At 39.8% G+C, this 25,382-nt stretch overlaps 1 protein-coding gene across 6 annotated transcripts in view; it reads right to left on the minus strand.

The window, feature by feature from the left end:
* Positions 1 to 25,382, minus strand: part of LOC131047043 (uncharacterized) — a 67,553-nt gene that overhangs the window by 26,255 nt on the left and 15,916 nt on the right. The window lies entirely within an intron of this gene.

A 25,382-nucleotide genomic window follows, 5' to 3' on the forward strand; every position in this document is an offset into this window, starting at 1 on the left:
ACCAAATGGAGAAAGTAAATCAGCAACTAAACGGAAACCAAGGAACAAAAGGGCAAACATATAACAAGTGTTTATGTAAAGAAACCCTTCTGAGAAAAAACTCCACACAAGAAGAGGCAAAAACTTGTATTATCTGCAAAATGAGATTACAATACATCAGCACAGGCTTGTATTATCTACAAAATGAGATTACAATACATCAACACCAATATCCTCTTCGACCTTCAATCCGGAAACACTTATATACAAAATCGACTTATGCAAACTTCACTTTCAAGCACCAAATATATAAAAAATAAGCAACCATGAGAAATGAGACCCAAATTGGTCAAAATCCAACACCTCCATCTTTGAATCATCACATGCAAGCTCATAATAGCCTCTTACAAATCCTCTTACAACTGTCATAAAGCATCTTTTATGCATGGGTGCCTAGGAGAACAAAAATAGATAATATGTTGTCATAGTTGTCAGAGAATATTATGGCATGTGTCATAACTATTACAGATGCTCTTACAACTTATAATAGTTGTCATAACATCCAAAATAGCATATTCTCAAGCTGGACACCTAGATTTTCCAACTTCACCTATTTACTGTTGCCATAATACCCGACCAATAAAGTGACTCAAGAACAACCTGCTGGTAAATAATTAATCACTGAGGCCAATAAAAAATAATTTACCACTATCGGTGAAACCCTCCATCCCTTATGAATGATTTACGAACATATTAGAAGCCCTCCATCCTTAATGAATGATTTACAAGCAATATTAAGAGGAGTTAAATTTCATGAGATACAAGGTCGATGGCACCTTAATCCCAACACCCCACAAACAACTCCAATGTTGTCATAGAACTATGTTGTTGTTCTAACATGTTTATTAATCATTTTAATTTTTGCTTTTATTTACCGCTATAAAAAAGAAAAGAATTATGCTTGAAATCAGCCTGGCAGAGAAAAAAAATCTTGTGTGGGAAATGAATCCATATAGAAGAAAAAAACAATTTTGCAATGAATAAGGAAAATAAGTATCACATAAGCATGGAAATGAATGACATAAGATATGCCCTAGAGGAACCCAAATAAATGAAATCTCCAATTAAATAGGCAGGTGCCTCCTTACTTAAACTCAAATCAAAATGATTATAAACCAATACTCTTTGGATCAATCGATGCAATGCTACAAAATTATTAAGTGATGAGCCACATGTTCTAGTGAAAAGTTGTGCATGTCAAGCAAGGTTGTTCTAAGAGTTGTTAGTTAAGACAGTTAAGTCCATGAAAAAAGATGAAGGATTTTTCTTATTTTATCATTCAACGTGTAGTGACAATAATGATGGTATTGACTCTTCAATGACCAAGTGAACTGCAGATTGGAATGGTGGTTATTATAAACCGCATTGCAAAGTTTTTCTGGGCCACCATACCAAACTCTAATCAATCCTACATAGCAATTCATTCATCTATAAAGGATCTGGGATAAGATGATAGATCAGCAGCTGGAGTCACTTCAGAATTTTCAGGTGCAAAAATGTACCACAGAAAACAGAAGTACAAAACTACTGGTTCCAACAGGAGACAGTTTTGAAAACACTGGTTTCAACAGGGGTAGTTGCAAAACCACTCAGGTGGATAGAAAACCACTAATTTAAACAAAGGGGTGGTTTCATCATGATGCTTCCAAAATGTGATCCTCCAACACCTATGTAAGACATCTATGGGTCAGATTGGACCAATGGAAGTTAATTCACCATCAATTGGATGACTAGGAACAATCTACTCAGCACAGTCAACAGAGTGAGAGTGCAACACAGAAGAAAGGAATTCCAGGCAGAGTACACAAGTTGTAAGGTTAAAGTATTTGAAGACAGAGAGCACTGGAAAGATAGGAAACACATGGAATAAAAATTATTCGACTGGTAATTCAACAAGCATAGTTTTGTAGTTAATTACAGATAAATCATGCTTGGGTGAAAGTAGATACAAAGAGCTCCATTGACACTGAATAAGGAAGATTTGCAGGGGTGCTTGCAAAGGGATATTGCAAGATTTATTAGCAACATACTCTACCTTGTGCTACAAATAATTCTCAGTCTCTGGCTGCTACTACTAAGCAGGAATCAATAGTCTTAACTTGCTTAGCCGTCTGTTAGGAAATATTCAATAACATTGAAGCCAATGTGACTCTTCAACAAATCAATTTTATCAGCATGCATACAAGTGTGGAAGTTTCTATTCATGCCTGCATAGTTCTAAACCAGCAAGAATCATTTTAAGGTTTAAAGCAGAATAATGTGCCTCTTGTTCCAGATTCTCACAGGTTAATTGTCCTGTTTAAAAGCATTGGTGGCAGCCAGTGCAACAAACTGGAAATGGGCAGAAACATCCATTGTTTCGCACTGCTGCTCAATTTCCTTCTCAAGACTTCCATTGACATCCTTGAGCAAACACAATGTACCATCATCGTCTAAGTGAGTTGCACTTAGAAAGCTATCTAACTGATCGAGAGAGATCCACAAATGCACTATACTTATTTAAATGGGATCTGATGCTCTTGTCCTCCAAGAGCTCTCTTTTGATGGTTTCCTGCAGTTTAAGGAATTGCAGTTTTACTGAACAGTACAAATCTCCAGGTCGTGTGAGTTAACACTAAAGACAATTCTGAGTTACAGCAAGAATTAGGTGAGGCAAAGATATCAAGGCAGTTTTGGCTCCTGGATATAGCTACCAATATCACAACGTTGCCACCCAATGATAATAAATAAGATGATACATAATACATAGAATGCCATGTAAATTAATTGTTGTTCCTTTCTCCACTGAAGCAGATGTCAAGAGGTTTCCCTTGACAAGATTAATGATAAATGGCACAGTAAGTATTTGAATAGTTTTCAATATGAAAACATACTGAAAGATAGGGACATGGTTATAGTTTCCTCAGAAGCACTTGTAGAGTACTACTAGCCTTTCTTTCCTACACTTTTGAGCTCACAATTATTTCAAAGGGCTTGACATTATGATAAAGAGTGGAAGACAAGCTCAAAATGCAGAAGACATGATTACTGTTTGACAAAATGCATCAACCAAATGTAGACTCAAAGAATCCAAGATAGCAATTGCAAAGCATACAACACATAGCTATAGCAAGTATTATCTTAACCTATCTTCAAACCAATTGTTGGATGAGTGAAGAACTAAGAAATTATTCAAAAAAACAAATAAATGCATATAATAAACCTGGAGCCAAGTTTGTCAACATGGCATATCACCCATAGTTACCAAACTCACCCAATCTCAACGAGTCATGAGGCGAGCATGAAAGGAAGCAAAGGTGCAGAAAATGCTTCCTAACACTAACCTAGTGGGGCAGATAATGCAAATTTTCTTACAAATCTTTAACTGTTACAAAATAAGAAACACATATAGGACAAGATAATACAATGTGCAATTATATTATCAATAAACATGAGATATATCATGGGGAAAACCCTTTCGGAAGAAAAACCCCACACTTCAAAAACCGCCCTATACCATACATTGCTCTTTTAAGCAAATGAAAGTTCCTTGATTGCTTTCCTTATGTGTTATGCATTATGTTAGATTAAATCAAAAATTTCTTTATGTGATATTCAAGAATCTTGCATAAAACTTCAAAACCAATCAAAACAACAAAAAAAAAAAAAATCAGACAAACCCCATCCAAATATATGCTGGCCAAAGACTTATCAGCAAACAAACATTGCACATAACCTCCTAATTTGGATCAGATTGGGTGAAAATTGGATTGGGGATCTTCCAGTGGTATTAGAGCCATGACCCTGCCAGCTTGACAGGTCTTGTGGCTTCTTACATGCATCACAGAAGTTTGGGTCTTATCGATACTACACCCGTAGAAGAGGACCCCGTCATTTGGCCATTAATTTCGGTGTCCCAACAGATGCAGACATGGGTGATCATCAGGAGGGTAGTAGGAGCCCTAATCACAAATAGAATCTTCCAGACCCCGATGAGCTACTTAGAACTCTTGCAAAGTCTCAGCCTAGGATTGTGCAAGCACTTGACAGGTTACATTGGATAGATTAGACTTGGGGTGCCATAGGGATAGGCGTGACAAGCATGACAAATCAATATCTGCAGCTAGCAGTCGTGGAAGTAGTAGAGCCCCATCATCGTTTGATAGTGCACGTGCTTCACATAGACACGAGAGGGACACTCGAACAGTAGATACACCCCTGCAGCCTCATTTCCCTCCTAGAGATGAGCCACTTCCAGATGACCCACAGGAGGGCATTGCATTTCAGGACGTGGTGATTGCGGCCAATGATGAGTGTACCCGCCTACCTGCTCATGTGAGAGAGGCATTCCCTCTTCCCCAGTACTGTTCACAGCACAGAGACAGCATGAGGAGGGATGATAGACGCCCCCATCAACAGGGTAACGATGACCTACAGAGGGCTACCAACAAGCTCTCTTTGTCTGCTTTTGATGGCAGTGGGACGATGAGTGCACAAGCTTGGGTGCACAAGTTGGATATATACTTGTCGCTCAAGCTTATGCCCGAGGACGAGGCCATACAGTTCACAATGTTGCATCTAGAGGGTGTGGCCTACAATTGTTGGCACAATGGTTTGGTCACCCAAAACCATGGATTTATACACTCCTATACTGAGTTTACCGAGCAGCTGATTTCTAGATTTGACAGCAAGGATGTACAATTATATTACAGGAATCTAGCACTATTGAGACAAACAGGCCACGTTGAAACTTACATCAATGAGTTTCAACGCAATGCAATGATGGTTCCTGAGATGCCAATTAGACAGTGGTGATGTTATTTGTGGAGGAATTACATGATAGACTATGGGGACTAGTCAAGGCTCTTAAGCCTAGTCCCCTTCAGGAGGCTATACAGATTGCCTTGGACTTAGACACCACACCACCACCCACTTCTTATCACTCAGATAGGAAGTTTTCCAGAGGCTCTAAGCCTAATCAGCGGTCTTCTACTCAGCACAGGGGTACACCACCTCCTCCTAGGATGGATCGGGAGACGTGGAATGAGTTGAGGAGGAAGAAGTTTTGCTTCTCATGTAAGGAACCTTGGGAGCTTAGTCATAGATGCCTTGGGAAAGGCAAAGCACATCTCATGGAGGTCTATTCAAATGTAGAGGATGAGCATGCACAGGTTACAGCATCTGAGGGCAGCCATAGTGAAGATGAGCAAGAGGTTCCACAGGCAGAGCTTGGAGAGGATGAGACTTTGAATACGTCCAAGGTCACTATTGCCACACTTTCAAGAGTCCCTAGGATCCATCCCTTTTCGGCAAAAGGGAGTGATCAAGGGACAACGTGTGATTTGCCAGGTGGATAGTGGTGCCACGCATAACTTTCTTGATGAGAGCTTAGTTGTTAAGAGTGGGCTACAGGCAGAGGATTTTCTTAGTTTTAGTGTGACTGTTGCAGATGGATTTTCTATGCATTGCAATAGGGGGGTCCCACAATTCAGTATTCAAATGGGTGATTACACTTTAACCGATGACTTCTAAGTTGTGGGTCTTGGTGAGTTTGACACAGTGCTTGGTATCCAGTGGCTTCAATCGCTTGGCAGATATGTTTAGGATTTTAGGCGGATGGAGTTGGAGTTCGTAGCAAATGGCAGGAAGGTTGTGTTGAAGGCTCTCTCTGATGGTGGACCTATTGTAGTTTCAGCACACTGGATGGAGTCTATTTTTTAGGCATGGGGATGTTGATTGGGCAACACAGTGTTTCATCTCGTCCAAGTCACCTTCTTCAGATGATAGACCATGATTGCATGGAGATATCCCAATGATATTGGACAGACACAACATAGCGTTCGGAGACCTTCCTGCCAGTAGACCTCCTGATCGTGGGTTTGAGCATGTGATAAAGCTAGAGGGGGGTGCCAAACCCGTGATTATTGTTCCTTACCATCATCCTAAGGCATTTAAGGATGAGATAGAGAAGACCATCCGGAAGTTATTGGACATGGGATTCATTAGGCCTAGTTCTAGCCCCTTCGCTTCTTCTGTGGTGTTGGTGAAGAAGGATGGCACTATGCGCATGTGCATTGACTATCGAGCACTCAATAAGAAAACAATTAAGAATAGGTATCTAATTCCGTGCATTGATGAGTTACTTGATGAGCTCCATGAGGCAGTGTATTTTTCGAAGACTGATCTTTGATCATCTTTGATCAGGATACCATCAGATCCGTATTCGTAAGGAGGACATCCATAAGACCACATTCAAATGCCACTACGAACATTATGAGTTTTTGGTGATGCCATTTGGTCTCACTAACACACCTACTACGTTTTAGTCATGCATGAATCATGTGTTCAATAAGCAGTTGCGCAAGCATGTGCTTGTATTCTTTGATGACATTCTGATATACAGTAGAACCTGGGAGGAGCACATGTGGCAATTGGATGAGGTTCTTGGTATTATGGAGGCTCAGTCTCTGTTTGCCAAGATGTCCAAATGTGAATTTGGACTTACAGAGATATTATACCTGGGTCACGTGATTGGTGTAGATGGAGTGAAGGTTCACAAGGAAAAGATACAGGCAATGCTAGATTGGCCATCACCTAGGAACGTTTCAGAGTTGCAGGGTTTCCTAGGATTATGTGCTTATTACAGGAGGTTTGTGAAGGGATATTCACAGCTAGCAGCCCCTTTGCCAGATATTACATGGAAGCGTGCTTTCTATTTGACAGATGAGGCTCAAAGTGTATTTGACAGGCTTAAGCAAGTTATGAGCACGTCCTGTCCTAGCTCTTCCAAATTTCTCTCAGCCCTTTGTTCTAAAGTGTGATTCTTCAAGAGGAGGTATAGGGGCGGTACTTATGCAGAACCGCCATCCCATTGCGTACGACAGAAGGAAATTGAAGGGCAATGAGAGATTGTACTCCACCTATGATAAGGAGATGCTCGCCATCATGCATGCTTTGGAGAAGTTTCAGAAGTATTTAGTGGGTGGGAAGTTTGTGGTAAGAACTGACCACAACAATTTGAAACACTTCCTAGAACAAAGAGAACTCAATGAGCACCAACAGAAATGGGTCAGAAAGATTCAGGCATATGATTTCAACATTGAGTTTGTCAAGGGGAAGAAAAATGTTGTTGCTGATGCACTTTCTAGGAGGCCTTAAGTTGCTGCACTTTGTTCCATAAGTGAGATTTCGGCTGATTGGATGTGATAACCCCTAAGGTATCACAAGATGTAAATCACTAATGTGGACTAATTAAATAAAGTTATTATAAATGAATAATTAAAATAAATAAAACAATCTATGAAAAATAAAAGAAATATATTTAATTCATTTTAATAAAGGAAAGGTTATTTAATAATTAATATATTTAAAATGAAATGATATTTAATAATTAATATATTAAATGAAATGTTATATTTAATATATTTAAAATGAAATGATATTTAATAATTAATATATTAAATGAAATGTTATATTTAATATATTTAAAATGAAATTATATCTAATGATTAATATATTAAATGAAATGTTATATTTAATATATTAAAGGTAATACATAATACTTTAAACCTCGGACTCCTAGATAAGGGGTTACTTCCGCACGAAGTGGTGCGTGGGTAACCGCAGCCTAAGCTGCGATTACCCCCGCACCCCTTCATGTGGAAGGGGACCATGGAGGGGCACAACCCCTCACGAGTTACATAAGGCAGCAACAAGAGGCTAGTGAAGGAAAAAGGGAATGGGGAGGTAAGGAAAGACTGCGGTTGGAGGAACCACTACTGCTGCAAACAAATAGGTAAGTAATAATTTAATATCTTATATATATGTTACGGGGTAGTTGCTGTATGTAATATAGAATATAAGTAATTAACGTTCTAATACATACAGTAAGGAATGAATGTTTTAATATATATGTAATGAATGAAATTAATACATATTTAATATATATGTTAACAAATGTAATTAATACGTATAAATATATTAATGAATATTTTAATTTATATGTTAATGAATGATTTTCATATGTTAATTAATATGTATAAATATGCTAATGAACATGTTAAGAAATATGTGTAAACATATGTGATAAATATGCGTAAATAGATGTTATTGAATACATATTAATAAATAGATAGGAATGTACTGAAATTGATATGCATATGTATGGTTTGGTTGATTAAGTTCAACCAAGAGAGACGGATCTGGCCAATCCCCTCTAAGGACTTGGATGATGAAGGCATCACCCAAGGCAAGGAATAGACAAGGGTCTTCCTTGGATGGCTTGGGTGTAAGAGGTTACACCCAAGACAGGATTCAAACTCATCTTCGATTTCCTGGAGGGCTTGGAACCAAGGGGTTCCAAGAGGGCGAGCTTCACGGCCGCCTAAGGACATCTTAGAACCAAGGGGTTCCAAGAGGGCGAGTCTTATGGCCGCCTATGGACATACTTTCGTATGGCATTCGTATCCTTTTTTTAAAATGAAAATTATAAATATGTTAATTTCGTATTAAAGATAGATTGCAAATTAAAAAGATGGTTTATACCGATATATATATATATGTTGTATTCTAACAATTTGTTTTGCTAGACAGTGATCTCTAACTAGTAGGGACATTACAGTGGTATCACAGCATAATCCTACCATCCTGTGGGAAAGGTTCTTAGTTTATGATCACATATCAGAGGAAGAAAGGAGCAAAAGCCATGGCTGATCAATTGGCCAAACAGTTCCAGACTTTTATGGAGCAAACCAATGAGAAATTCGAAAGAATGAGCCAATTAATCCTCCAAAGTACCAACAACAACAATAGAGATATGTCAAACCCTAGAAGAGAGACACACTCTAATCATGCTGACAACGAACGGTCGCCCCAGAGTTCTAGACAAACAATTCCCGAATTTCTTCCCAGAGAAGAACATGTGAGGGAGGAGGAGGAACCGGCCACACTTGGGGTGGAAGAAATCGCCCAAATTTATGCTAGATTGGAACCAGAAGTTCAAAGGGTGGTGTCCTTCAGGGACTTCTGTGAGTCCAAGTCTAACGAGAGTAGGAGGAAACCTATGGGTAACGACCTCAAAGCTAAGGTCAACAAAATGTCCCTACCTTGTTTTGATGGGGCAGGAAAGGATGTTGCCCAAGCTTGGGTACAAAAACTAGACACCTACCTTTCATACAGTCCAATGACCGAAGGAGATGCTATAAAATTTGCCATACTACATTTAACCGGAACTGCCCACAATTGGTGGCATAACAGTCTCATTACCCTAGGACACAAAAATGTCTCCACCTACAATGAGTTTACCCAAAAGCTCATCAGCCGATTCGACCAGAAAGACTCTGAATGGTACTTCCAAGAGCTAACACACCTTAAGCAAGTAGGAACCATTGAAGATTATATAGATCAATTCCAAAACTTGTCAGTAATGGTCCCCGACCTATCCCAGAAAAGGCTTACCTACGTGCTCTTAGAAGGTCTGAAGGACCCCATTAAGAACTTTGTTAAACCCCTGGAACCACAAAACTTAGGAGAAGCCATTAAGAAAACTAGGATGATCGAATTTAACACCCCCAAGAATACCTCAACCAAAACTCCACATAGGAATGAGGGACCCCAGAGGGACCGCCAGGAAAAGCCTTGCCATTTGTGCAAAAAACCTTGGAGCTTTAATCACCAATGCAAGGAAAGAGACGAGCTCATGGAAAAAGGGTTATGTTTCAAATGCAAGACCCCATGGGTGAGAGGCCATGAATGTAAGAGAGGACAGTTGAATAACACAGAAGAAATATAGGATGAGGAAAGACCCTATAAAAGAACCAGATTTGGAAACAATATACCAAGTACCTTGGCAATCATCACTCAAAGAAGTGAGAATAGATGTTTCAAACTCAAAGGGACTATCAAGGGACAGAAAGTAATCGCATTAGTGGACACCGGAGCTTCACATGACTTCACTAGCAAACATTTAGTAGCAAAGAGAAGACTAAAAACCCAAGAATTTGGAGGATTTGAAGTGATCATGGGCAACGGAGTCTTAGACAGGTGCCCTAGAGTTATACCCCAGTTGGAAGTCACCCTGGGAGGAAATACCATTACAAGGAACTTCTTTGTGGTCAACCTAGAGAACGATATCATTTTGGGGATGCCATGGATAAACTCATTGGGACGATTCACTATGGATAGTCCAAATCGTGAGATATGCTTCCAACATGAAGGGAGAGAGATAACATTGAAGGGAATTCGCAACGGCTCTCCAAAGATAGTATCATGCAATAAAATGGAGAAAATCCTTAGACATGATCAAGGAGAGTGGGTCGCCCAATGTATGATCTTGGATAAATCTCCAACCGAAGGCCAAATCATTCAAAGGGATATACAACCTATCCTTAGAAGACACCAAAAAGTCTTCGAAGACATTCCCCCGGGTTTACCCCCAAAAAGTGGATTCGAGCATTCCATTGAACTAGAGGAAGGAGCAAAACCTGTCATTACCACTCCTTACCGCCACCCCCACAAGTTCAAAGAGGAGATTGAAAAAACCATAAAAGAATTATTAGAAATGGGGCACATCCAACCAAGCAGCAGCCCTTTTGCTTCATCAGTAGTATTAGTTAAGAAGAAAGACAGAACTATGAGAATGTGCATAGATTACCGGGCCTTGAATAAAAAGACTATAAAAAACAGATACCCGATCCCAAGAATTGATGAACTAATGGATGAACTCCATGGAGCAAAATACTTCTCTAAAATCGATCTAAGGTCAGGATATCATCAGATTAGAATGAGGGAAGAGGATATTCCCAAAACAACATTCAGATGTCACTATGGGCATTTCGAGTTTTTGGTCATGCCGTTTGGTCTCACTAACGCCCCGGCCACCTTTCAGTCATGTATGAACCATACATTCAGGCAACAGTTGAGGAAATTTCTTCTAATATTCTTTGATGATATACTCATTTACAGCAAGACATGGGAAGAACATCTCCTGCACATCGAAGAGGTATTAAACATTCTGGAGTCTAAATCATGATATGCTAAAGCCTCCAAGTGTGAATTTGGGATGAGAGAAATCATTTACCTAGGACACAAAATTAGTGAAGCAGGAGTGTGGATGAAGAGAAGATCAAAGCCATCAAAGAATGGCTCACCCCTAGAACCTTAACACAGTTAAGGGGATTTGTGGGGCTATGCAGCTACTATAGACGTTTTGTAAAAGGGTTCTCCAAGATTGCAGCACCCCTTACCGATCTAACTAAGAAAGGGGCTTTCGCATGGAATGACCAGGCTCAACGGGCCTTTGAACAACTTAAAATAACCATGAGCACTTGTCCAGTATTAGCCATCCCCGACTTCTCTATACCTTTTGAACTACAATGTGATGCATCAGGGGAGGGAATTGGGGCCGTACTCATGCAAAAGAAACACCCCATAGCTTTTGAGAGCCGTAAACTTACCGTAGCAGAAAGACACTATTCTATCTATGACAAAGAAATGCTAGCCATAATGCACGCCTTGGCCAAATTTCGCCAATACCTTGTCTGTGGGAGGTTTGGTGTGAAAACTGACCATAACAGTCTACGTTTCTTCTTGAGCCAAAAGGATCTTAATGATAGGCAACAAAAATGGGTGAGCAAAATACAAGCCTACGACTTTGATATAGAATATGTAAAAGGGGTGAACAACGGGGCAGCAGATGCACTATCCCGAAGGGCTCATCTCAATATCATCACCAGTATCTCAAAAGACTAGAAGGAAGAAATCCTTAACGAATATGACCAAGATCCACAAACAAAGGAAATCTTGGCGGGAAATCTTCCAAACGAAGATTTTAAAGTTAAAGGAAATCTCATCTTGTATAAAGGAAGGATATACTTGAGCCCTCAGACCAATTTCAAAAGCAAAGTTCTCAAAGAATTTCATGATAACCCCTTAGCAGGACACCCGGGGAACTACAAAACTTATAAACACATTAGGGAATGATATGCATGGAAAGACCAAAAAAGAGATATCCAAAAATACATACAAGAATGCCTAACATGTTAGCGCAATAAAATTGAACTCACCCACCCCGCTGGGTTGCTTCAGCCACTACCTATTCCTAATCAAAAGTGGGAGAGTATTTCTATGGATTTCATAACTGGGCTGCCAAGGACACAAGGGAAGGACAACATTTTTGTGGTGGTAGACAGACTCACGAAGTATGCACATTTCCTTGCAGTCTCCACTAAATACAAAGCCTACCAAATAGCAAACCTATTCTTTACAGAAATTTTCAGACTCCATAGGCTCCCTTTGAATATTGTCAGTGACAGAGATAGCAAGTTTATTAGCCAATTTTGGCAGGAGCTCATCAGAATGGCAGGAACAGACTTGACCCCTAGTACCAGTTACCATCCTCAAACCGATGGGCAAACCGAAATAGTAAACAAATGGATAGAGGGCTACCTAAGGAACTATGTTACAAGGCAACAGACTGCTTGGGTTAAGTGGCTACACTTAGGAGAACATTGCTACAACACGACACACCACATGTCAATAAGGATGAGTCCTTTCCAAGGCTTGTACGGCTATGAGGCCACAGGCTTTGGGGAACTAATAACCCAAGAAAGCAAAGTACCAAAAGCACAAGACTTTGTGCAACAAAGTAGGGACATCATGAAGACCTTGAAGGAGAATTTACATCAAGCTCAAAACCAACAAAAGATCTATGCCGACAAGAAGCGTATAGAACGGTCATTTGAGGTGGGAGAACTGGTGTTTCTAAGATTGCAACCCTATAAGCAATCATCCCCTCAAAAAGAATGGGACTGAAAAATTGAAACCCCGATTCTATGTACCCTACAAGATAATTCGGAGGATTGGAGAAGTAGCTTATGAGATTGAACTTCCCAAAAGCAGTAAAATACATAATGTGTTCCATGTTTCCCGACTTAAGAACGTTCTTGGACAACACTTGGTTCCTTGCAGCGAACTACCCCCTCTAGATGATGAAGGGAAACTCACATTGTACCCAGAGATCATTCTGGATACACGGAAAAGAGAGCTCAGGAACCGGACTATTACCGAACACCTGATAAAATGGAGGAATCTCCCAAATGGGGATGCTACTTGGGAAAAGGAGGAAGATCTAAAGATACTTGAGGACAAGCAAAATTGAGACGGAGGGACTGTGATAACCCCTAAGGTATCACGAGATGTAAATCACTCATGTGGACTAATTAAATAAAGTTATTATAAATGAATAATTAAAATAAATAAAGCAATCTATGAAAAATAAAGGAAATATATTTAATTCATTTTAATAAAGGAAAGGTTATTTAATAATTAATATATTTAAAATGAAATGATATTTAATAATTAATATATTAAATGAAATGTTATATTTAATATATTTAAAATGAAATGATATTTAATAATTAATATATTAAATGAAATGTTATATTTAATATATTTAAAATGAAATGATATCTAATAATTAATATATTAAATGAAATGTTATATTTAATATATTAAAGGTAATACATAATACTTTAAACCTCGGACTCCTAGATAAGGGGTTACTTCCGCACAAAGTGGTGTGTGGGTAACCGCAACCTAAGCTGCGATTACCCCCGCACCCCTTCATGCGGAAGGGGACCGTGGAGGGGCACAACCCCTCACGAGTTACATAAGGCAGCGACAAGAGGCTGGGGAAGGAAAAAGGGAACGGGGAGGTAAGGAAAGACTGCGGTTGGAGGAACCACTACTGCTGCGAACAAATAGGTAAGTAATAATTTAATATCTTATATATATGTTACGGGGTACTTCTTGTATGTAATATAGAATATAAGTAATTAACGTTCTAATCAAGGTTGCATGGGTACTCGTACCCAGCCCCTGGGTACTCGTACCGGAGACTCGGACGCGTCTCCCGCACCGAAAACTTCGTTGGAAACGTCTCCATAGAGAGGAGGCTTCTCGCTAACGTATCCACCCGTCTCCCACCGTCTCCAAGCCAAACAAAAAAAAAGGAAACCTTAAAATGTTAAAAAAAACAAAACACAGGCAACAAAATAATCAAAATGTGGTACAAATGGAAAAAAAACAACGCTCAAAACAAATGCAGGTCACAAGGATTTCTTAAAACGTTGCAGCAGCCATTACTAAATTATTATATTATATTTAATGTCATTATATTTTCAGAATTTCTATAAATTATTAAATTATATTTAAAAGAAATTGGCGTCTCCAAGTACCCTCGTCTCCTATTTTGAAAAAATAGTCGTACCACTACCAGCACCAGTCTCCAAAGTCTCCAAGTACCCCCGTACCCGTGCAACCTTGGTTCTAATACATACAGTAAGGAATGAATGTTTTAATATATATGTAATGAATGAAATTAATACACATATATGTTAACAAATGTAATTAATACGTATAAATATATTAATGAATATTTTAATTTATATGTTAATGAATGATTTTCATATGTTAATTAATATGTATAAATATGCTAATGAACATGTTAAGAAATATGTGTAAACATATGTGATAAATATGCGTAAATAGATGTTATTGAATACATATTAATAAATAGATAGGAATGTATTGAAATTGATATGCATATGTATGGTTTGGTTGATTAAGTTCAACCAAGAGAGACAGATCTGGCCAATCCCCTCAGAGGACTTGGATGATGAAGGCATCACCCAAGGCAAGGAATAGACAAGGGTCTTCCTTGGATGGCTTGGGTGTAAGAGGTTACACCCAAGATAGGATTCGAACTCATCTTCGATTTCCTAGAGGGCTTGGAACCAAGGGGTTCCAAGAGGGCGAGCTTCACGGCCGCCTAAGGACATCTTGGAAGGGGTTCCAAGAGGGCGAGTCTTACAGCCACCTATGGACATACTTTCGTATGGCATTCGTATCCTTTTTTTTAGATGAAAATTATGAATATGTTAATTTAGTATTAAAGATAGATTGCAAATTAAAAAGATGGTTTATACCAATATATATATGTTGTATTCTAACAATTTGTTTTGCAGGACAGTGATCTCTAACTAGTAGGGACCTTATATTGGAAGTCTCAACTTTCGGTTGAGTATTCCAAAAATCAGTTTGCATGTGAGATTATAGATGGGCAAGTCCAAGATGACAGGTATGCGGTGACTGACGATGTGATTTACTATAAGAATAGAATCTACTTAGTTCTTGAATCGAAGCTGAAGGAAAAGATTCTACGTGCCATTCATGATACTCCACTAGCAGGACATCTTGAGTACTTCAAAACTTACAGACAAGTTTGCGAGAGATTTTCATGGAAAAGACTAAAGGATGATGTCCTGCGCTATGTTCGCGAGTGTGTGACTTGTCAACAGAACAAGTCAGAGCATACTTCCCCAACTAGACTTTTGCAGCCATTGCCTATTCCAGAACAGAAGTGGGAAGGTATATCGATGGATTTCATTACAGGTCTTTCGAGAGTTCAAAGGAAGGATTGCATATATGTGGTTGTTGATAGGTTGACAAAATATGCACACTTCTTTCTTATTGCAGTTGACTTCACAGCCTCACAAGTGGCAAAGTTATTCTTTCGTGAGGTATTCCATCTCCATGGACTTTCAAGGACCATTGTCAATGATCGGGATAGAAGATCTATGAGTATATTCTAGCAAGAACTATTCCGACTTACAGGCACCGCGTTGACCCCCAGTACCAGTTACCACCCTCAGACTGATGGGAAGACAGAGATTGTCAACAAGTGAGTTGAGGGATATTTACGTAACTGTGTTGAGCCAGCAGAGAGCATAGGTGCGATGGTTATTCTTGGGTGAGTATAGTTATAATACTACGCATCATATGTCTATTGGCATGACTCCCTTCCGACCATTATACAATTATGATGCCCTGTCGTTTGTGGATTTCGCGTTGGGTGATGGTAGAGTGCCTAAAGCCCAAGAGTGGCTTCAGGACAGTTAAGATATCCTTAAGGCACTTAAGGATAAGATTCGGCAGGCGCAAAATCAACAGAAGCTTTATGCTGATTAGCACCAGATTGAGAGGACCTTTGAGGTAGGTGATATGGTTTTCTTGCGTCTACAGCCCTACAAGAAGAGTACACTCAAGAGGAGTGGAGCTAAAAAGCTCAGGCCCAAATTTTATGGACCTTACAGATTTTATGGACCATACAGAGTTCTCCAGAGCATTGGAGAGGTTGCTTACGAGCTTGAGCTACCTTCAGAGAACAAGATTCATAATGTTTTCCATGTGTCTTGTTTGAAGAAGGCTCTGGGACAACATGTTACTTCATCACCGGATTTGCCTTCTTTGGATGAAGAAGGTCGGTTGATACTAATTCCTGCAGAGATTCTTGACATGAAGGATTGGCGGCTAAGGAACAAAGTTATAAGGGAGTATTTAGTACCATGGAAGGACTTGTCGTTGGAGGATGCCACATGGGAAAGTGAGAGGATACTTCAACATCTAGCTCTGCAATTGCTTGAGGGCAAGCAATTCCGGGAAGGGAGGACTGTAATGTCCCTTCCTTAGACCTCTCAATTTTTTGGTAGAGGTTGACCTACTATTAGGGTCTCGTAGGTCAACAAGGTGACTCTCGACCCAACCCGGGGTTGTGGGATTCAGTTTGGAAGCTTCGCAGGTCTTCCAGTTTGTTTTTGGGAGTTATATCTATGAATAAAATTGAAATATTAATGTTGGCCTTATGTGAATAGTGAAAAGTGAATAGTAACTGAAAAACATAAAGACGAGTAGTGAAAAGTGACCCCCATCCTAGTAACTCAAGTTGTTTTTAAAGGGGAGCCAAATTGTCAATGAGAAAATAGACCCTCAAGCTCATTTTAAGTTTTAAAGGCCAAATTGACTCCCATATGGATCGAACTTCTTGGAGAGCTTATAAAAAACAACTTTCATAACAATTGCTCTGATTCTTATGCCTCTATTTTCAGATCAGCAACTTGCACAAGGGTTTCAGCAGCTTGGGACTTCCAAGAATGCCAACTTCAAGAAGAATTGGGGAATTTGGACGAAAACCCATCTCTCTGGGTGACAGTTTCCATCAGTATTCAGCTTCAATGTGCATTTGGCAGCCTTCTTTGGGGATTTTTGAGCAGATCTATCAGTTTGAGGGCAGGTTTTCTACAATTAGTTGCAGGGCAGACCTTCTAGAGGTCATTACCATCTATTCCCAGCTTAATTTCAGCTAGTCGTTCCATTTCGGAAAGAAGGGTATCAAACCCTAGGGTGTATTTAGGGTTTTAACATTTATTGGAGCTGATTTCTATATTTCTATCGGCTAGAAATTTACATCAGACTTATGAGTTCATGTTAATGGTATGTACATTGCTCTTTTAAGCAAATGAAAGTTTCTTGATTTCCTTCCTTATGTGTTATGCATTATGTTAGATTAAATCAGAAATATCTTTATGTAATATTCAAGAATCTGGCATAAAACTTCAAAACCAATCAAAAAAAAAAAAAACAGACAAACCCCATCGAAATATACGCTAGCCAAAGACTTATCAGCAAATAAACATTGCACATAACCTCCTAATTTGGATCAGATTGGCTCAAAATTGGATTGGGGATCTTTCACCCTTTTACAACTTATTTATGAATCCAACACATTTTTATATTTCCTATTTCAAGATACCCAACTTCGGGTGGCCATTACTTTTGAACCAGGCATCCAATTGATGAACTATTTGAAGCGTCAAAAAGCTCATGAAGCATTCTATCAAGCTATAACCCTCTATGATGATTATTGCCACTCTCAACCCATTTCAAAGCCTCTAAGGCCTTCAAAATTGACTTTGAAACTTTCATTCACAACTTTCAAGGACAAAAACTTTAATATCTTCAAATCCAAACATAATCTTGCAACAAAAATTTACTAGCATGCTTAGCCACTATGTAGCTTTGTGGAAAATTTCAAACCAATTTGTGCTCACATGTAAACTTATTATAAACAATGACCTTATGTAAATGCAAGTTTGAGACATAATTTTCCTCACATTCTCCCACTTGTCAAACACCTTGCAAGAGCAAAGGGAGTATCTACACCAAAATTTAATTGCTAGGGTCCATGAGGCCCATAGACTTTGAACACCATTTAAACTTTGTGCTCACCAATTTTGTCAATGCTTCTACAACATTCATCAAAGCGTCAACCTTCTCCAATTTTACCCTGTTCTAGCATGGAAAGTCAGATTCTTTGCCAAGTAAATGGCGCTCTAACTGACACAACAAATAGTAATCAATCCTACATCAAACCCAATATTTGAACATAACCGTTTTAGCCAAATGGATTCCTTAGAAGCATGAGTAGCTACCCTATACTCTACCTTTGTTGTGGACAAACCGACAACAGCTTGTCGCTTACTCATCCAACTAATAGCACCACCATACTTAGTAAAGACATAACCACTGGTGGATCTTTTGCTATCAATGTAAACTGCCCAATTTGAATCCACATATCCATAGATGCTCACAAAATGTCGAGGTCTGGCAGGATAATCATGATGACGCAACGAATAATCAGAAGTATGTTTGCCGCTACAATTGGTAAATTAAATACAAGAAATAATAATATACATGACAATGCATACCAGACACAGCAGTAAAATATATCTTTATTCGCAAATACAATTATTACAGAGAAGAAGACCAGAGATGGTTGGCCAAGGATTACAACAGATCCGACAATACCGTACTACTTCCTTGGCGGTACACGACATATTTTAAGGCTTCGACAGTTGCTGACAGGTACACAACTATCAGCCAACCGACACATAACTACCCGAGAGTGACAACCCACATAATACAATTAATTAATACATTGTCGAGTAACCAAAATTATCAAACATAACAATATGCGTTTTATGCCAACTACATTATCCCACCCAAAAGAAAAAGTCGTCTTCCAGACAACAAGTAAACATCAAGTAATATTTGGAAAGACTAACGACAAGAGTGTAGGCCAAGACTTGTACTGGACAACCCCAACATGTAGTGTACTTGCCAAATCAAAAGGAGGTTTGGGGGCAACACCCCCAATGGGGTCAAGGGGCAGCGCCCCTTGCTCGTGTTTTACCTGCAACACCCTTCCTAAGTTTTGTCCGCCAGATGGAATTTCCACCCCTCTATGGGGCTTTGTATCACCAGACGAAAGTTCAACTCTGCCAGGACCGCTAGATAGTTCCATTCTGCCAACTCTGCCAGGACCGCCACATGGCAGTTCCATTCCGCCAACTCCACCAGGACCGCCAGAGGGCAGTTCCATTCCGCCAACTCTGCCAGATGGCAGGTCCACTCCGCCATGTCCACGACAGCCAACTCCGCCACAACCGCCAGATGGCAGGTCCACTCTGCCATGTCCAAGAGTGCCAACTCCGTCACGACCGCCAAATGGCAAGTCCACAACGCCATGTCCATGACCACCAACCCCACCATGTCCACCAGGTGATGGTAGCATCCCCTCTTCCCTTGACAGTGGCATCTCCTCCTTCTGACCAATAGAGCTCTCGTGACTACCAGGAGTTTCCTTACTTCCGTACGGCCAGTACAGATGCCTCCAACTGTCACCATATGAGATCTCCCCAACTGCCAATTCTGTACGGATTCCTCCAAATTTGCCCTCCAACTCCATACGGATTTCTGGCAATTTTGTACGGATCTCTTTAAACTTCCCTGCCAACTCTGTACGGACAACTCCAAACTTCATACGGATGTGTTGGTAAACAGATTTGTCACTGCAGTCGTTTACCTGAAACTAACCCTGTTTGCCCGATAAGCAGTGACAAACGTTCCAACAGTTGGAGAGATCGTTCTGTGAAACACGATCTTCCTCTGCATTTGAGAGGGGCAGCTCCCTCGTATGATAGGGGCTTTTTAGGATTTTTGTGTACTTTTAACCTGAAAGTACATAAAGGAGAAAACATAAAACTAAAAAGAAATAAAGATAGAAACCCCAACAACAGACATACGACCATCAACTGAGATTTCTCAATATTAGAAACAAATTACAAGGGGAGTCTATAAGGTTATATGCTTAGTCATGAGATGAAGATAAAGAAGAATGCCGAATCTCAACATATGGAGAGATAAGATACTTCAACACATTCAAACTGAGATACCAAAGGTTGCTTGTGTGTCATCACATCAATTGTACAAATTACACATGCATATAAAGACTACCAATTTAACATACGAGAAATCGGCAATGATAACACATGAATACATTTAGAACACACGAACTAAGACGTATTCTTTATTATCCTTTTGGAAATATACAAGTCCAAAATCCTTTCTATACATAGTGCAAATCAAAATCTCATTACAAGTTTCTCCTAGAATTCCAACAGAGTTTTCCCCTCTGTCAAAAGTCTCCCCCTTTCTATACATTACAAATAGCCTTGTATTTAGAGGCTTCCCAGAATAACCACCTTAATAACTAACTTTAATCTTGGGTTAATAACTAACTCTTTTCTACGTGAATTTCAATAAATTAGTAACCTACACTTTTATGCGCAAAGAAATCAACTTTCTAACCTTGGGTTACAATAAGCGACATAAGTCACTTTTTACAAAAATAATATCAAACCCATTACATTGAATAAATAATTCGTTTGTTGATTTTGTCGAGGTGGCCTCCATCTTCATTTACTTCATTTGCACTTGTAATTATCCCAACATCTAGCCAATAGGTTGTTATCTTGATCATTGAAACAAATTATTCATTCGTCAACATCTTTTGTTCGAGGACACACCCATCGTAATTACATCAACTAGAATCCTTCAGTGCCCTCTTTGTAGATAATTCTAGATGCTCCCTCTGTAATCTCACGTTGTACTTATTAACTATGTTTGTCTTGCTGTCATTAATAAAGAATATATAAGCATGGTAATAACCATTGTCTTCATATGAGGATTCTATATGTTTTTTGTAACAACTACTAGAGAATATCTTTCGGCAGAGTGTACACAACTGAAACCTCCATCCTTTCTTCACAGGTATTTCCTTTCTAGTATCCATAAATTGATAGAATTACTTGTCAGATTGTTGGTACAACGGTCTGAGCACAACTGGTAGGTTGATCCAAATCTCAAGTACTTCAAGTTTGACAAACTCTCAAGGAAGATAGAAATGTCGCGTAAGGGATTGCATCTATGCAAGTCCAAGCACTCTAAATTTGTCAAATTAGTAATGGAAGGTGGAAGGCTTTGAAAGACGTCACAACCAACCATCAATAACGACTTCAGCTTGTAGAGGTCACCAATGTTATCTGGAATAGTCTTTAAATTGCAACAATAAGATAAATTTAATGATCCCAGCTGCAACATCTTCCCAATGGTGCCAAGAAGTCGTTCGAGCCTCCAACAGTTCGACAATACCAATGACTGCAGCCGTGGAAGAGCGACTATTTTTGAGGGGATTTTCTCAAGTTTTGCGCGATATCTAAAATCCAATATTTCTAACTCCTTGTTATCACCCAATTTATCAAGAGCAGTCCTTATCCTCATTTGCATTTCACGTGGGATTTTGTCAAACATTCAATGTGCATTGTTTATACTTCCATATCTGCAGCTGCCGCATTCTGTCAAACATGTCATGCCGTGAGATGACATCATGCGAGCCGATATGCTTTGATGGATGTCAATACCTTGTTTCAAAGTTTTTATTTTTAAAACAAATCCATTTTGCGGATATCCTGCAATCATCGCATTTCATAAAACCGCATTTTTGCGAGGCATTCAGTCAAGCAATTCACACGCCTTGTCTCTGATTTGATGTCTAGTCAAACTGGCCAGGTGGGCGTGTATGGGTATACGGCATATTCTGCAAGTAAGTTTGCTCTTCGTGGTCTGGCCAAGGCTCTGCAGCAGGAGGTTATACCACATAACATTCGTGTCTCACTTATTTTTCCTCCAGTTACAGATACTCCTGGTCTAGTGGAAGAAAACAAAATGAGGCCAGAGATAAAAAAACTAATAGTACCTTCTTCCAGTTCCATGGCTGATAAAAGAGGTTGCCAAGATAACTTTACATGGCATCAAGTCAAGGAAGTTCACGATCACATGCAACTTTGATGGATCCATGTTGTCTATTCCAACTGCAGGGATGTCTCCTCAGCCATCAGCTACCATGGCATTTCTTGAAGTCGTTGCTACAGGGAGGATGATGGCAAAGGTTGTGGAAATTAAACTTGCTCATTCTCATGCCAAGAGACCACGTTCCTTTGAAGAATTTTGTCAAACTATTCACGTGTGTTGTCTGTGCATCCATATTTCGCATGATTTGCAGCAGCTATCACAAACAAACCCTGCTGGAAGCGATGTTGATAACTGTCCACACGCCTTGTCACCTTTTCATGCCTTATGACCACGTGACCATGAGGGACTCTGTCAAACTATGGCGTGCACTATTTGCAGCCAATAGCTAAGACCGCGTGACTGTGAGGGATGACGCCAAATAGTGTATGTGCACTGCTGATAATTCACATATGACTGTGAGGGATGACGCCAAATAGTGTATGCGTTGCCTGTGCATTCCTTATGCTTCCCCAATGCATTCATATCTACCACGATATTTTGTCAAACAGTTCACATGCCACGTCAAGGCTCCCATGATTTGCATTTGTCGAGGGACACATTTCCTTGAGGTGGTTTGTCAAACTGTTAAACGCCATTGTCTATGCCATTCACTACTGCCAAACACTCTACATGCATTCGCATTCCTTGGAGGAATTTTGTCGAACAGTTCACATGCATTTTCTGTGCATCCATAACCTGCAGCATACATGGTATTCTTGTCAAGCGTCTCATGGATATTGTCTATTCTTCCTCATTCTGCAACATTCAAACATGTTACGTATATTGGCTATCAGAGTAGTCACACTACAACATCTGACGCAATTCCCTTCTCTTCTTCAATGCTTTGATGAACACTCATAACCTATTCTTTGAATCCTTCTTTTATTTATTGTTTTTCTTTAATATTTTCCCTTTCTTTGATAGAATCAATAAGAGGTTAAGAATGCTCAAAAATTGAGCATTTCTAACCTTCTTGACAAAGTGGAGCCCGAAAGGTTAAGAAATGGGGTTAGAAATGCTCAAATTTTGAGCATCCTTAACCTTTTTGGGGATAGGTTAGAAATATGGGTTAGAAATGCTCAAAAAGTGAGCATTTCTAACCTTTTTTGGCAAAGGTTAAAAAAAGAGGTTAAGAATGCTCAAAAATTGAGCATTTCTAACCTTGAGCTTCACGAACTATCCTTTAGACCTTAGAAACCATTGATCACAGCAAGGAAACAAGGAAGAGTGCAACCGATGCTTTTGAACAACTTTTTAAGCACAAAAGATCAGACATATTAAAATTATTTAAAATATTAAATTATCATTTGAGAAATAATTTAAATATTTCAAATATATTGCTTTGGCTGGAGAAAAATGGCATAACTTTCAAACGGTAGAGAGTTAGGTCCTGAAATTTGAAACACATATCAATGAAAGGGAAAAAGGTCCACACGATTATTTACACCTCATGATGAAGCCTAGGATGAGATATTTAATCATTTTGGGGGCAACAGACACAAAAAATGGAAAGTTTAAAATATGCCAAAGTATGAACTAGGCTCAGGTGAAAGTTGGCCACACGACATAAAATGATGTTTAGATCTTGACTGTCATGCGATTTCCCTCAATTTACGGTAATTCCCAAAAACTCTTCCATTTTCGGGTTTTGGCTAGCAATGATCTTGGACAACGTGCTCATTACCTACGCGTAAACACTCATTAGATCTCTTTCCAACCTTGGGAACAATTTGAAATTCAAATAATAAGTACGCCAAATATGAGGGCAACAGGATGTCTTCACTCTTCGTACAAAATCTCCTATCTGTCCGCACGAGAGTTCTTGTGGCTGGCCGTACGGATTTCCTTGTGTCTGGTTGTACTAATTTTCCTGTGTCTGGCCGTACGGATATTCATGTGCCTGGCCGTATGGATTTCCGTGTGTCTGGCCATACAGATTTTCCTTGAATCTCGTGCAAATTTTGGTACGGATTTTCTTTCTTTTCATCGTACGGATTCCTTCCGCCCTCGTACGAAACTCTACACACCTCATACAGACTCCTCCACAGAACTCTGCACACCCCGTACAGACGACCCATCCTGCCTTCGTATGGTTTGTTTCACCCTCCATATGGATTTCTCTTCCTTGTGTACGGATGTCTTTTGTACGGTCTTTTAATCTCCTCCTTGCGTTGACTTGTGTGGTTCCGTCTGGTTGTCCTCCCCCTTTGCTCAATTTTGCCTCCGTCAAAATGTTTTCTTCCTCGCATACGGGTTTGAACGGGTCACTTTCCCCTTGCCAAACGGATGTGTATGGACTTTTGTTGTGGTCTTGGCGGAGTTGACAAGTTGTCTATGTACTTGGCTTTGGATGGCCTTTAAGGTGCTCCGGTACTTGACAACTTGTAATTCATCAGTTGCTCTTCACAAAGAGTGGTAGGTTCAAAAAAATTGCATGTTGGTGAGAATACCTCATAGTCCTCCATTTGCCAGTGGAATAGTCCATGTAGGGAACTCGTCTCACCTTCAGAACAATCTTCCACTTCCTTGTTGGGTTCCATGTCGTTTCCACCCTCAGACTATGAATCAGAGGATGCCAACTCTTCACTCACCGCCTAGTTCCTTAAGTCAATGGCGTGCTTCCTCCCATCACTCTCAATTGAGAGTGTGTTGTGCTTCCAATTATGATTTGCCTTGGCAGTAATCAACCATCCCCTCCCGGGGAGTGCGTCGTATGCCTTCTTATGTAATGGGATGACTACAAAGTCCAAGAAAAATTGTTGTGTCCTAATCATTACTTTTTGTGCCATCAATGTTCCCAACGGCTGGATGTCGTGTTGATTTGCACCTACCAAATGGAAGGTTGGCGGCCAGAGCGTCGGCTTCCCCAAACATTTCCAAGTATCTTCTGGCAGTACGTTTACTTCTGGGCCTCCATCAACAATGGTGTTTGTCAACTTCTTCCCATTATTTCCATCTCGACAACCGCCAACTTCCTCTCGATGCTCACCGTCAGCAACATTGGATCACTGGACTCATTCCCTTCTGGTATGGTTTTCCCGTCAATTCCTCCTCGTGTGGCTTAAATTGTTTCTGGATGACAATGTCGTCACTGACTGTGTTGGCAATTGCCATTCTCAGTTGCAGCATAGTTTGAAGGTCAACCACCTTGATGGGTACGATTGTTTGTAGCAGTTGCCAGACTATTCACTGACTCCCGCAATGACGTACTTGCAATTCCATTGGAAGTTAATCGTTCCTTCGCCAACACTTGTTCTACTTTGGCTCGTTCCTTTTCC

Source organism: Cryptomeria japonica, chromosome 7 (genome assembly GCF_030272615.1).
Source record: "Cryptomeria japonica chromosome 7, Sugi_1.0, whole genome shotgun sequence".
Lineage (NCBI taxonomy): Eukaryota > Viridiplantae > Streptophyta > Pinopsida > Cupressales > Cupressaceae > Cryptomeria > Cryptomeria japonica.